The sequence below is a fragment of the Mesocricetus auratus genome, unplaced genomic scaffold (genome assembly GCF_017639785.1).
Source record: "Mesocricetus auratus isolate SY011 unplaced genomic scaffold, BCM_Maur_2.0 Super-Scaffold_4256, whole genome shotgun sequence".
NCBI lineage: Eukaryota > Metazoa > Chordata > Mammalia > Rodentia > Cricetidae > Mesocricetus > Mesocricetus auratus.
In genome coordinates this window covers 600,965-616,240 of record NW_024429182.1, presented here as the reverse complement: position 1 = coordinate 616,240, position 15,276 = coordinate 600,965, and the positions used below count along the sequence as shown (strand labels likewise).

General features: G+C 46.7%; 1 long non-coding RNA gene and 1 pseudogene across 2 annotated transcripts; one reads left to right on the top strand and one right to left on the bottom strand.

The window, feature by feature from the left end:
- Positions 1-3,596: 3,596 nt before the first annotated feature.
- LOC121139018 lies at positions 3,597-12,458 on the bottom strand. Of its 2 annotated transcripts, none has more exons than XR_005875887.1 (2): positions 12,330-12,458; positions 3,597-4,073 (listed from the first exon to the last, which is right to left on the bottom strand). It is a non-coding gene; the product is annotated as an uncharacterized LOC121139018 (long non-coding RNA). The 2 variants fall into 2 exon arrangements; XR_005875886.1 differs by lacking the exon at positions 12,330-12,458 and adding an exon at positions 6,614-7,299.
- A 461-nt stretch (positions 12,459-12,919) lies between these two features.
- Positions 12,920-14,906, top strand: LOC101837646 (annotated as a pseudogene).
- The last annotated feature ends 370 nt before the right edge of the window (positions 14,907-15,276 follow it).

The window sequence follows — 15,276 nt, the reverse complement described above, 5'->3', positions numbered from 1 at the left end:
ACAAGACACCTGACTCTTCATGGCCAGTCAATCCAGGCAAGTCTCACCGGCCTCCCAGGTGTTTGCACCAAAATGTTCGTGAGCGTGGCTCCAACATTCCCCAGGGATTAACACTAGGTAGAGGCAGGGTTCCTTTCATAGACATACTGATGATCTGGAAGTCGTTTCTCTCTTGTCAGGTGGGGAGAGGAGGCCCTCGCAAATGAATCCCAGTTTCTATTGTTTCAGACAGTCAGTGCATTCCACGTACACTACCTGAAATTGGCTTTTGTATGCCAACCCCAGACATTTCCAACTCGGGCGCAGCACTGTCCCTGTCCACATGCGGGTCAGCTTTGGCAGGTGCCTGCAGAGTTCAGAAGAGGGTGTCAGGTCCTCTGAAGCTGGAGTTAGGCCAATGTGACCTACCCGATGTGTGTGGTGGGATTAAAACCCCAGTCCTCTCCAAGAGCTTTGTGATTTTACCCACCGAGCAGGCCTTTCCAGACCTACTCCTCACTGCTTTACAAAAAATAGAAAATGGAAAAATGGATAAATTTATACCGGTGATTTTTTTTTCTCACTACGTAGACCAGGCTGGCCTAGAACTCAGACATCACGTGTCCCTGCCTACCAAGTGCCAGGATCAGAGGGCATGCACTACCACACCCAACACTAGTAATTTTATTTTTTAAAACGAAAAGAAGCTGGTTGTGGTGATACATGCCTTTAATCCTGGCACTTAGAAGGCAGAGGTATTTGGATCTCTGATTTCAAGCCCAACCTGGCCTACAAAGCAGTTCTAGAATAGCCAGGGCTATAAAGAGAAAAAAAAACTTGTAAAGAGAAGCCTTTCCTTGCTAGCCGCTTTGGTTTATCCCCCGCCAGTTGCCTGGGCTCTGCCGCATTGTAGTCCCCAAATAACACACAAGACGCCGTATTAATTATGAAGCTGTTGGCCTTGCTTGTTTCTTACTGGCTAGCTCTGACTTAAGTAATTACCCCATAATTGTTAATCTAAGTGTTTCTCTTACTGGAGAACTTTCTGGGCTTCCTACCCCATGCATGGCGTTACATCTTGACTCTCTGTGTTTCTCCTTCCCAGAGTTCTCCTGGACTCCTAGTCCCACCTATCTAGATTGCTATTGGCCCAACAGTGCTTTATTGACATAATCACAGGACTTCCCACATCAAAAACTATCTGAAAAAAATAAATAAAAAAGAAAGAAACTATAACAATAACCCATATTAGACATGGGTACATCATTAGATCTGGGGCAAACTTTAGCTGACCATAGTGATAATTGTATAGAACAAAATTAAATTCATATTGCCAAGCACAGTAACACTTGTAATCCCAGCATCCATGAATCTGGAGCAGAAAGATTTCCAGGAGCTGGAGCCCATCTTGGGTCACATAAGGAGTTCCAAATTAGCCTAGGTCATGTCTCAAATACAAGGAGCTTAGAGGTACCTGAGGCTAGATTGGTGGAAGGAAACTCCCCTGAATCAGGGGTAAGAGGAGCTAGAGTGTAAGTTACATTCCATTCCCTTGGCCTGTCTCAGCTGGTGAAAGGCTTCAAGCAGGGTCCAGGGTGAAGGGCTTTTTTCCCTTCTCTTCTTCAATTTTCTATCTTTCCACTTCTAGTCAGTCTCTACTATCTGACACAGACCTCAGGAAACTATGGTCTCCAAAATGAACTCCAGAATGAATGTCCCTAAGGGTTGACTCAAGAACAAGTTGGTGCTGGAATTCTCGCCAAAGACTCTAGAGAGGTCTATGGAAGCCAGCAATATGTATGAAGAGATATGAGACAGGAATGTTCCCCTCTGAGGAAAAAGCTTGGGCCAGGGCCAACCAACACAACAGGGTCAAGCCTGAGATTGGAATCCAGCACTTGATAAGTTTGCTGTACAAAAAGATGGAATGTGTTTGAGTCACAGATGTTTCAAAAGTGGACCAGCCAACCCTGGAACTGACTTACTGCATGAGATTTAAGTCCCTTGGAGTCTGAGCCATTTCCAGCTGGGTCCTCAATACTGATAAAGCCTTTTCCACCAATGGGATACATACCAGGTCCAAATCTTCACCAGACTGAGGGTGCCCAAGAATGTTACCAACATCCCAGATCTATGAACCAAAATGTGGAACTTTCTCAGAGGCCAGAGTGTAGGGGTGAGCCCCACAAAGCTATCCGCCCAAAAGGGGCGGAGATAGGGAAATTTAGCACAGGTAAAGATAAAAGGAAGTCAAAGAGAAAACAAAGCTCCTTTCCTTTTTTCCTCTGGAAGCCTGCCACGCTTTCTGTCCTCTCATCTTGTATGTAAATAAATATATTAGATTCCATATTGCATTGACTTCCCTCGTCAGCTGGTGTACCTGTGCTAAATTTCCCTATCTCCGCCCCTTTTGGGTGGATAGCTTTGTGGGGCTCACCCCCACACCAGAGAAAAACTGTCAGAGCAGTTTCCTATCAAGCCTAATTGAAAACAATATCTCCTTAATTTAAATTTACAGCATAATCAGTCTTCTGGCTACCCAATCATAATTAAATTAGACTGACAGTATGTTTCATATATGCTAGTTAAAAATCACAGAAAGGAGAATCTGCATTTGCTATCTCATTTTTTTCTACTGCTTTCTCCTAGAACTGGGCGTGAGGGCTGTCTAGCCTGCAAAATGGGAAACCTGCATTTGAGTCCTGTCTCTGCTGTCTATGGCTATGTAACTTGAAGCAAGTGTCTTAGCCCCTCTGATTCCCTCTGCCTTTCCAAATCAAAGGGATTCTTTTGGAGGCAACATACAGCATTACACAGAGGGTCATCACCACTTACCTTTGCTTGTTCTTATGTGTTTACGTGTTTATGGAGGTGCACACATGTGTAGTTGTGTGTGTGTACTTGAAGGTGCACCTGTGTGCTGAGGCCAGCGGTCAACCTCAAATATTACCCCTTAGGATGCTATATCCACATTGTTTTCTGACTCAGGGTTCCTCACTGGCCTGGAAGTTGCCCATTCAGTTAGACTAGTGGCCAGAGATCCACTTGTCCTCATCTTGCATACCATAACACCTGGCTATTTTATGTGGGTTTTGGGAATCTCAGGTCTTCATTCTTGTTCAATAAGCACAGAAGTGCCTAAGCACTTCCCAAACCCCATTCTGCCTCTTCACGAATGTCATATAACTAAAATTAAGCACTTGTTCACACACTTAGGGTGCCCGCCTGCCTCTGCCTCCCAAGTGCTGGGATTAAAGGCATGCAGCACCACCGCCCCGTCCCCATATAAATAATAAACTGAAAACTGCAATACATATGCAGAACACCCATTGTAGGCCAGAGGCCTCAAACAAGACCAATGACTCCTTGCAATGAACACTTACTAGAAAAGATGTATGGACTAAAAGGTATACTGTGTGACACTATAATTTCCCACACCAAGATTTTTTTCTTTGTTCGGTTTGGTTTTTTTTAGTTTTGCTTGTTTTACTTTAAAATTTTGTTTTGTGGGGGAGGTTGCTAGGGCAGTAGGCAGAAGCAAGGGGACAGGGAGATGAGATCTGGATGAATGATGTGAAACCCACAAAGAATCGATAAAAAACATTTGAAAAGAGAACTAAGAGACCAATTTTACTTGTAGACATACATGGAAAAATACTCAACTAAGTACTTGCTAACTGAATTCAAGAACACAACAAAAGATCATTAACCATGATCAAGTAGGCTTCATCAAACAGATGCAGGGACAATTCAAATTATGTAAATCAATAAATATAACCCACCACAGAAACAAACTGAAAAAATACCACATGATCATCTCATTAGAGGCAGGAAAAGACTTTGACAAAAATCCAATATCGCTTCTTGACAAAGTCCTGGAGAGATTAGGGATACAAGAACACACCTAATCATAATAGAGGCAGTTTCCAGCAAGCCCACAGCCAACATCAAATTAAATGGACAAAAACTCAAAGCAGTTTCACTCAAATCGGGAACTGGGGTGGAATGGCGACTCCCTTCTTTCCATTTCAATATAGTACTTGAAGTCTTGCCAAGAGCAATAGGTCGACTGAAGGAGATCATGGTGATACAACCTGGAATGAAACAACTCAAAATGTCTGTATTGCAGAAGACATGGTAGTAAATATAAGTATATCATAAAATAAATTGTGGGTCTTATGGCTGATAAACAATGACAGCAATGTTGCTGGATACAAAATTAACTCAAAAAAAAAAAAGAGTAGCCCTTCAGTATGGAAACAAGTGCATTTCTCAAGTGCTGGGATTATAAGCATAAGCCACCATGCCCAGTTTGTGTAGTGTTTATAATCAAACCCAGGGCTTCCCACACACTGGGTAAGCACTCTACCTACTGAGCCACATCCCCAACCACCTAACAAGTTTTCACTAGCTGCCACTTTCAAATAGATTGACACTGAAAAGTTTGCTGTGGCTGGGCTTTGGTGGGGCAGCGTTTAATCCCAGCACTAGGGAGGCAGAGGCAGGTGGATCTCTGTGAGTTTGAGGCCAGCTTGGTCTACAGAGCGAGGTCTGGGACAGCCTCCAAAACAATACAGAGAAACCTGTCTCAGAAAAAAAAAGTTTTCTGTGTGTTCAGCATTTAATTTCTAGGCAAACCTGGTCTCCAGCTTCATTTCCTTGTCTCCAGCTCTTGGTAAGGATCCTAATGTCCAGCCACAGGGAATCAAAACTACCAGCTATCATTCAGGTAGGTGTATGTGGGCCTCTATCCTACACTGTATCACGTGTGAGCTTCTTCCTGCTGAGCTTGCCAGCCACTCTGAATGGTTCAGTCCATCAAGTAGATGAAGGAATCATCTGCCTTCCTCTCCTCTCAAGTATGGTCCACACCTACTTGTCACCCGGAACTCATTGCCCTGCATGTCTAAATCATTCCAGGACAGATGAAGGACCTGGATCTACCATGTGGCACATTCTGACTTCAAGCAAGTTATTTCACATCTCCGACCAATGCTTACTATAAAGCCAGTAAAAATGGCACTAGACACATCAACATTGTGTGGGGAGGTAAGGAAACTGAGAAATCAGTGTGAGCCTTCAGTGGTTCTTAGACTTTCACCATTTTTTAGGAAAAGTCTCTGTCACCACACTTCAAAATCCAAATTCCAGGAATGGATTTGGAAATATGGAAATCAAATGACTCCCCTTCAGGGAGACCCCACCAAGCCTGCAGGGTCACCTGCCCAGGGCAACAAGGAAAAAGCAGCAGTCTCATCCTATGGAGGTCTTCCTCAGGCAGGCACAGGGACACTTTTCTGGTGCAAACCTTGCTCCATATCCCCTCCCTGAACTGGTAGCTGTCTCTTGTGTCTCATTGTGGTCACTGACAACTTTTTTTGCACTGCTAATCTCTGCCTTTCTCTGATGAGGGCAGAGACCTAGGCAAGGGCGGTGGTGGAAACATGTCTGGTGAGGACTCACCTAACCACACCTGAGTGATCTCCTTCCTCCTCTGAGAAGACATGAAGGGGCGTGGTCTACCTTGGGGACCATTGCCCCTTCCTCCCCCAGCATCTTGGGGGTAGGGTATCTCCATGTGGCTGTGTGTTCCCTATGGAGGGGGACAGCTTTTCTGGGGCGGGGGTGGGGGGGCTGCTTGCCTTGCCTTCCAGATGCAGATGGTTTGTTGGAGGGAGACACACATTTGCATGGACCCAGGGTGTGTGATCCCTTGCTCCAACCCTCTTTTGAGCAGTCTGGTTCCATTCTACCACCCTCCCAGATCTTCACTGTCGAGCAGGTATAACCTGCGTTATATCCACAGCTGTTCAGAGCTGGGGGCCCTTTCCCCTGAAGGCAGCTGTTTCTTCCATGCACTTGAATGCACAGTAGGCTCACACAACTGGGCTTCGGGTCTTTCCTGATTACTGGGGTGTCACAGAACCTACTCCCTAAGCTTTTTGCCAGCCCTGGTTAGTGGAACAACAAGAGATTGACTCATCCAGGACCTGATCCCCATCTGGTCAGTCCACAGTGACAGTCCCCTGCCCCACCTTGGCAACACCCTAACAACTCTTCCCAGGCATTCTCCGCAAACCTTTCCTCTTTACTAGGCTTCAATGCAATCCAAGGTGCAGCAGCTTATACATATCCCTTAGGGGGGAAAATAAACTCCCCCCTCTCCAGTGAGGCTTACACAGAGTAACTCTCTGTCCTCACCAGCCCAAGACCCAGCTCACATCTAAGTCTCACTTTTATAGCCTGTCCTCAAATGTAAGCCTTCCTTGATCTTCTAATCAAAGCTGCCAGCCCAGAGGCTGTGTCATGGCGCGGTGAGCTGTGGGTGTCATGAGTGGCTTCAAACACAGGGATGGAACGAAATCATTGCTTCTCCCCTTCCCCTTTCTTTCATTAAGCCTTCAAGTAGGAGAATAAGCTGAGTTGTCACTGCATTTAACTTCGAGGAAGTGGTCCTTAAAGTGAAGATAGCCAAGAAGGTAACTGTGATGGCTGGAAGTACAGCAGCTATCTTAGACTGTAATCTGCACTGGGCGTGACAGATCAAGGAGTAGGAGTCCCAGTTTCTGACAAAGGGGGAATTAGTTGCCTTTCTAATCCTGGACTGCTGGTCCCTCTCGTTTACGTGACTTACCTTCTCAGACTTTTCTGCCTCTCACTGCCAAATCTCACCATGAGAGTCTAATTCTAAGCCTGAAGACTCTCTTCCTTGAAAAAAAAGCAAACAAACCACACTTTCTTAGATTATTAAATGAAAAGGTGTCTGGAGAGGAAATGGTATTTGGGACCTTATTGCTTTTCTTTAAAGAGGTTTGTGCACTAGGTGAGATCTCCCTCTTAACCACTTTCTTAACCCTTGAAGAGCAGTCCTCACAGGTTTCCAAGTCAGTTGAGCATGGTGAGAGAGAATTATGTTATACTTGCTGTTTGAACTTGAGCTTTTGTAAGCCTTACTATGCTGCTTCATTGAAATAGTGCAAACAGGGATTGGGAAGATAGCTCAGTGGTTAGGAATGCTCTGTTTTCTTCCAGAGGACCAGAGTTCAGTTTCCTGCACCCACACCTCTCTGTCTCTGTCTCTCTCACATACACACTAGTGAAATAATAACAACAACAGTGCCTTGGAGAACTGACCATGCCTGATATCCCAAAAAGCAGTCAGAAGCATAGGGGAATCTTAATTTTTCAACCAACCAAGGCAATGCCAGAGACTCTGTCTCCCAAAACACTCAACTGCTTCAACCTCCCAAGTACTGTGATTACAAATGCAGGCCTCTAGCAATTTCTAGAACATTTTATTCATTTATTTATTTATTTATTTATTTATTTATTTATTTGGTTTCTCTGTAGCTTTGGAGGCTGTCCTGGAACTAGCTCTTGTAGACCAGGCTGGCCTCAAACTCACAGAGATCCACCTGCCTCTGCCTCCCAAGTGCTGGGATTAAAGGCATGAGCCACCAACACCCGTCTCTAGAACATTTTTAAAGTGTGTGTTGAGAGGGGGTGCTCCAGAGTGCAAGTGTACAAGGAGGTCAGAGGAAGGCTTGGAATCTCCTGAAGCTGGCGTGACAGGAGGTCGTGAGGTACCCAACATTGAGGGGCCCAAACCCAGGTCCTCTACAAGAGCAGTGAGTGCTATTAACCTCTAAGCCATCTCTCCAGATCAATCCAAGAAATGTTTTACCTTCACATCTGCTAGCTGCGCACCCTTACGTTGAAGACAGCATGGAGAATAAGGCAAGCAAAGCTTTTACTTTCATGGAACTTTAGGTTAGTGGGAAGAAGATGGTAAAGAAAGCACATAAACAGGGCCTGGGGGATGTAGCTCCAGGATAGAGGACCTGGGTGTGTGAGTTCCTGAGGTACAAGTGTCATTGAGGAAAGGTGAGATAGATCAAGGGACAGAGCACACTGAGGCCACAGTAAGGAAATCTGAGAACTGAGACATCATGCAAGGCTCTTCTGGGCGAACCACCAATTACCAGGAAAGTCTTTCTCTGGAAGCAGCCAGCAAAAGCCAGAGGCTACCATTACCAAAGCCCAGTGGCCCTGCATGTAGTTAGTGCACAGACCCCACCTAGCTCTCCAATCTGTGCTGCTTCTGTTCTTCCAAGCCTGGATGGAAAATGGGATTGACAAACAGAGGTCTTAACACAGACTGTCCCAGCAGAGTGATTGGCCATTCCTGCCTGGCACAGACCCCTCCACTGAAGCTGGCTTTAGTTCTTCACATAATGGGCACCACCTGGGTCCCAGGGATTGCATCTGGCATCAATTAGTTCTAAGCCCAAGCTGGAGCAGCACCCTGGCTCCCCTCCCAGCTACTGGCTTTGCAAGCAGCCAGATACTGGCTGGGTGTCTTTTACTCCTAATGACCTCTGTCAGTGACCTCTATGGTAGACCCACCAGGCCCACATCTGTCACCATCATAAGCAAAGTGCATCCAGGGCAAAGTGATCAGCTGCCAATCTTCACTGTGTTCCCTAAGGACTGGTGACTAGGAACAACTTAAGCAACAGAGAGGGTGAGTATGCTATTTCTAGCTTTCACAGCTAAAAGCACATTCTGGGTGGGATGATGAATGGGCTGGAATCTCTATTAATGTGTGCAATACGTCTAAGGTTGCTTGAAGACAGGTGAATGGGAGAGATCTCATCCCTACTTGACTTTCTAGTGGTCTGCTCTTGGGCAAGTAACTTACATTATATTCCCTAAGCCTCAAATGCCCTATTTTAAAATGGACATGATAAAGAACTTACTGCATACATGGGGCAGAGATTAAGTAAAATAATCTATGCAACACACTTAAAAGTATTTAACCTATGTCTTCTGGGACTCATCTTCATTCACTACCTCAAAAATATTTAAAGCATATCCTATGGGCTAGAATAAACATTCAGACAAGTCCCACCTCTTAGCGTGAAAATATGACATCACCCACACAGATCATTCTTGAGATGACCACCCCTACAAAAACAATCATGTACACACACAAACCCTCTTACTATTTTAAGAATGTTTATGATTTCTTTTGAGCTGTATTCATGGTTGTCTTCATCCTCATGTGGCCAGCGGGCAATAGGTTGCATACATCTGTCAGCTAGCCTTTGAGGATGTAACAGAAGGTAAATTGGAAGCGACTTGGAGCAATACATGCTTCTACTTTCTTATGACTCTGTAGGCTGGGTGATGCTGGCTACAGTTGATGGTAGAGGATGGTCTCATTCATAAGCCCCAGTACAGACACCTACAATCATCTTGTCACAAGGCTCTCTCTCAACCTCCGTGGAGCTGTGATGCCTGGCACCAGCCATCTTACTTCCTGCCTGTCTGTCAGCCAATGGCAAGCTCTGCCCTCTGATCTTCAGACAGGCTTTACTTGTACAAAATATCACCACAGTAATGAAGGACTCCGGAGCCTTAGACTGCCCCGCAAACAAAAGATAAGCGCCAACTAACTACCAATCCCTTCGTATCAATTCATCCTCCCAAACAAAAACCCCAAGTGTGTGTGGCCCTGGAGGAGCCCTCGGTGGCCTAGGTGAGACTACCCTGTTGTCTCTAGTGGCAGCTGAATTTTTAGGGGCAAATTCAGCTCTCAGGAGTCTCTCTCTCTCTCCAGCTTAGCATCCCACCTCACTCCATATTCAGTGCCTCTAGGTTAACACACTGCCATTAGACGTCATCTAAGCTCGCTGGCCATTTAGGTAACCTGATTGTTCTGCTCACATCCTGGACTTATCAGAAAAAGTTCAAGGCAAGCTGGTATTAATATGGGACCCAAGAGATCATACAAAGTTAACTAAATCTCAGGCCACCCTATGGATTTGCCCACGTTTCTCCTGCCTAAATGCCACCTCCCTGGCCCTCCTGTAGAATACGTCTTCTGCTAACTGCCTGACAAACTGCACACCTCCAGCAAAGTTCAAACAGCAGTTTCTTTACAGATCCTGCCTTGGACACTGATACGTGAAAAAGTGGAAGAAGCTGGGATCCAGCTCTGTCCCCGGTGAGGTAGGATCACAGTGGCCCAAGTTTAGCTTTTCTGGGGCAAGCTTCAGATTTCTCACACTTGTGAAATATGAACCCAAATTATGGCTCAGAGTTGCCCTGCCTTGGGCTTCTGCTGAGGCTGAACTGAGCCTGTGTGAGAGGCCCTGGCGTAGAACAGGAGTCTCAGTCTATGCAGGCTGGAGACTGGGGCACCTTGCTGTGAAACCATGAAACTTCTAGTCAGAGGTTGGGGACATGGCTCTAGTGGTAAATTGTTTGATAAACCAACACGAGGACCTGAGCTCAGGTTTCCAGCACTCATAAAAAACAAGGCATAGGAATATGCCCCTGAAATTCCTAATACTGGGGATGCAGTGACAGAATGATCCATGGTTGGCTGGCCAGTCTAGCTGAATTGGTGAGTTCTGGGTTCAGTGTTTGTTGATGTAGGGCTGGAGATGTGGCTCAGCAGATAAGAACATTTGCTGTTCTGCCAGAGAACCTGAGTTTGGTTCCTAGCGTCCACATCAGGGGTCTCACAACTGTCTATAACTCCAGTTCCAAGGGGATCTGACACCTCTGGCCTCTGCAGGTACCTTCACTCACAGGCCTATACTCACACTGTCAGACACAACTAAAAATAGAAATAAATCTTTATAAAGGAAAAATATAGAATACACAGTATTCGCGAACAAAATTACCAAAGAACAGATTTTAATAAGTATTAGATGTAGATGATATAGGATGATAGCTGGTGCTCTCACACACACACAAAGCTTCTAGACTGTGGAACAGCTCTTTTCAAATTTTAATGAGGTACTACTGGGCATACTTAGAAGACCAGTTTCGGTCTGTGGGCACCTGAACGGCTCATGCATTCCAAACACGTTCCAGAGTGTGAGGAAGCCATAGGCCCCAGGACCATGCTTGAAGAGAAGCTACCTTCCCTATCAACAGGAAGCAAGCCTAGAGTCTAAAAGGCACTGTTATTCACCCACAGAGGCCCACAAAGCTGCATGGTGGAGTTGAATGGTTATTCATTCACTGCTTAAAGCAGCTGCTAGTCACAAGCCATGAGTTTTCTATGTCCATCACAAATGCATTTCTTCCACCCCACGAGCCAACAGTCTCAATTGCTGACAAAGGGAAGCTGCCTTTCTAACTTGTCTTGAGATGGAAGAGGTGAACTGGGCAATCTCAAAAGCAAAGACCTTCAGCTTGCAGGAGTGGTCTGGACACAAAGCAGCTGTGACCAAGATCTCTAGGATGCCAGGAAGGGTTTAGAGACAATCATTTCTGTTCTACCATGGTTATCAGACTGCCCACATTAGAGAAACACAATTCACTCCTCTTTGAAGAACACCAGCTGCTGCCACTCTGCTGTGGGCCATACTGAGATGAGTCCTGTGGTATTCTTAAGTGTGCCCTGGAGTCGCTCCACAATTAAAAGGGCATTTTGTTCTGCTGCACCAAGGAGGGGCTGCACCCCCTCCCCCAACAAGCTTATTCCACCAGCTCCATTCTCTGGTCTCCCCATCTGATCATTCCTGCCACTGGGTACTTGCCAAAACTAGGCCCATTCTTCCAGGTTCAACTAGAAAGGAATGTGCTGTTCTCAAGGAAGAGGACTGAAATCCAGCAGCTCTCAAACGTGAACTTGTCAAGACTGGACTCTGGCTGAGCAGTGGTGGCACACGCCTTTAATCCAGGGAGGCAGAGGCAGGCGGATCCCTGTGAGTTTGAGGCCAGCCTGGTCTACAGAATAAGTTCCAGGACATCCAGAGCTGTTGTTACACAGAGAAACCCTGTCTCGAAAAACAAACAAACAAATAAAAACAAGACTGGACTCTGACCTAAGGCTGATGCCTGGTTAAGCTCCTGGAACCACAGCCCTATAGTGGATTGCCCAGTAACATGATTTCTAATTGCTCTTAATAACAAAAACCAAGTCAGATATTAGGGGGTGAAAACTGAAAGATCAGAGAAGCAGAGCAGCCAGCCACTAACGTTCTTATCTCTATGAAATCTCAAAATCTCCAGACCAAAAAGAGGTCGAGTGCCTGTCTCCTCCCACCTTATATTTCTCTCTCGACCCCACCAAATCACTTCCTGTCTGTCTGTACAGCCCTCCAGACCTCTATGGTTAACTAGCGGCTAGCTCCACCCTCAGATCTTCAGGCAAGCTTTGTTAGAGTTCCAACACAATATCACCACATTGCCCTCATTAAATTTGGGAAATGGAAACAAATTAATCACTGGGTATCACTTACACCCAGGAGATCAAGAGGAATACAGAGGGACGTGTACCGAAGAAGGCTCACTCATTCTCCTGCAACATGGACACTGTCAGTTCTCACCGTTTTTTCTAGTAGCACACTCCCACACATCTTTGTGCTGTGCTCTGGATATCAGGCAGATGAAACATCTAGCTCATGTCCTCGGAGAGTTGACAATTCTATAAAAGGCATGATACAAATGTGCTTAGATTTTTTTATCAACACACACACACACACACACACACACAAAAGCCACCTGAGCCAGGACAGGCGGTGGTGGCGCACCCATTTGGTCCCAGTACTTTGGAGGCAGAGGCAGGCAGATCTTTGAGAATTCGAGACCAGCCTGGTCTACAGAACCAGCGTCAGGACAGGTTCCAAAGCTACACAGGGAAACCCTGTCTAAGGGGGGCAGGGGAGAGGTCACCTGGGATGGAAAATTCAACTCCATCAGATTGACATATAGGTAAGTCTGTGGGACATCTCCTTGATTGCTGATCGATGTGGGCGTGCCCAGCCACCTGTAGGTGGTGTCACACCTAGAAAAGCAATCCTGGAAAGTGTAGGAAAGGTAACTGAACATATGCCATTGAACCAAATCAGTAAGCAGAATTTCTCTGTAGCTCCTGCCTCTGTTCCTGCTTGAGTTCCCGTTCTGACTTGCCTTCATGATGGGTTGTGTGACCTATAATCTGAAATAAACCCTGTCCTCCCCCAGGCTGCTTTTGGTCATTGTTTTATCATAGCAACAGAAACCAAACAGCCAAACCAGGACACAGACTTCTAGGAAATAAAATGTAAAGTTACTCCTGCTCTAGTGAGGCAGATTACTGACAGAGGACATGAATCTTACCTAGTCTTACCCAGCATAATTTCATGGCTGTGCTGGGTGGTGGTGGCACATGCCTTTAATCCCAGCACTCCGGAGGCAGAGGCAGGCGGATCTCTGTGAGTTCAAGGCCAGCCTGCTCTTCAAAGAGAGTTCCAGGACAGTTTCCAAAAAATTACAGAGAAATCCTAATCCTGTTAAAAATAAAAAGAAAGGAAGGAAGGAAGAAAAAAAGAAAGAAAGAAAGGAAGAAAGAAAGAAAGAGAAATTTTCATGGTCATATATTCTCAACTTTCCTAAGACTGTCTCAAATATGGGACAAGCCTTCTAATTTAAAAAGAAAGAACTGCCCTCTCCCCCCACCCCTTTTTGTTTCTGGCTCTCCTGCCTTCTCTGACTCCTCACTGAAGCTGTTGGGGGTGGGGGGTGGAATGTGGTCGTGGAGGAATTGAGGTTCCTGGGAGTACCACTTCTAGAAAATTCAGGAGCCCTGGAAAAGAGAAGGAATCAGACACCAGGAGGAAGAGAGAGAGGGGGTAGGGTCTCACTTCAATTCTAACCTATGCTTCTGGCCTTCTACCCCCCACAGTCTCAGGGCAGATTGAAAACACAGCATCAATGAAGATGAAGGATCAGCTATTGCCAGAAAAGGGCTGTGGACTGGTGCCACCTCACTATCCCACATTGCTGACAGTGCCTGCCTCGGTGTCCCTGTCCTCTGCCACTAGCATGGACACAGAGTCCAGGTCAGAGCAGCTGACCCTGCACAGTCAGGCCTCTGTTACCCAGAACATTACTGTGGTCACTGTGCTATCTACAGGACTGATGGCTGTGGGAGTTTCCTGTTCTCAGAGGTGGAGAAGAGAAGGGAGTCAGTCAAGGGGTCCAAGTTTGGTAATCACATCCCCCTTGTCAGCTGAGACCTTCCCTGTTACGGCTCCCATGATTGTCTCAGCTCTTTTCCTTCTGGCTCACAAGCCCTAAAGGTGGTCCCTGACCTCTCCAAGAAGGTAGCATCAACCCTAACTGAGGAAGGAGGCCGTGGTGGGGGCGGGCAATGTGGTTCCTCCTAAACCTCCTCGGAGCCGCAAGAAGAAGCAGGTGCTGGAATCAGAGCTTCCTGAGACGAATGGCCCTTACGTCCTTGCCCCTGATGACGATGATGAACATCAGAAAGATGGCAAGACCTACAGGTGCCGGTTGTGCTCACTGACCTACTCAAAGTCGGAGATGCAGATCCACCCCAAGCCACATACCGAGACCAAGCCCCACAAGTGCCCGCACTGTCCCAAGACGTTCGCCAACAGCTCCTACCTGGCCCAGCAACTCAGTATCCACTCAGGGGCCCGACATCCTTCCGCCAGCTCTCCTATCTGCAGCAGCGCACCCGAATCCACACCGGTGATATAGTCCATACAAATGTGCACACCTCGGCTGTGAGAAGAGCTTCATACAAACTCTCCAATCCGCAGTCTCACAGATGGCAGCACAACAAAGATAAATCCTTCAAGTGCCACAATTGTCACTGAGCAGCCTCACTCACGGTGGAGCAAGCCAAGGTGTATACCTGCATAATCTGTAGTCGGGCATAGACATCGGAAACATATGCACAAACACAACCTTCCTGATCTTCAGCAACAAGTGCGAGCGGCCAAGGGAGTGGCCGCACCGGCAGCGCCCCAGGGTGGGGATGGTGGGGACAGCAACCCAAACCCTCATCCCAGTGTTCCTTTGACCTGACCCCCTATAAGATGGCAGAGCATCATAAAGATATCTGCCCCACTGTCACCACCAGCACCATCCAGGTAAAGCACCTGGCCAGCTCTTAGAGACCCGTACTGCCATCCCCTGGAAAGAGAGAGAAGTTCTGGTCCCTCCTTTGTCAACTCCTCTTGGTGGGAAAGTTCTCTTCTTCCTTGACAAGTCCTGTTTCCAGCTCCTTGGTCCTCAGGCATGGCTTCCTTCAAGAAAACCATCCTTAATCCCAGCTGCCCCTGCCTGACAAAGGAATCCTGAGCTGATAGTGTTACCCAACAGCCCCATCCAAGCAGAGCTTTTCAAACTGGGGGCTGGTGCTAAAGAGAGGATCTGCTATGGCCTCACATCTTGTCCAGTGTGGGCACTTACCTTTCTCTCTTCTCATCCTCAAAGTCGGGGGGGGGGCAATAGAAGGCTAGCGGCTGGCCCTCCCAGATAACA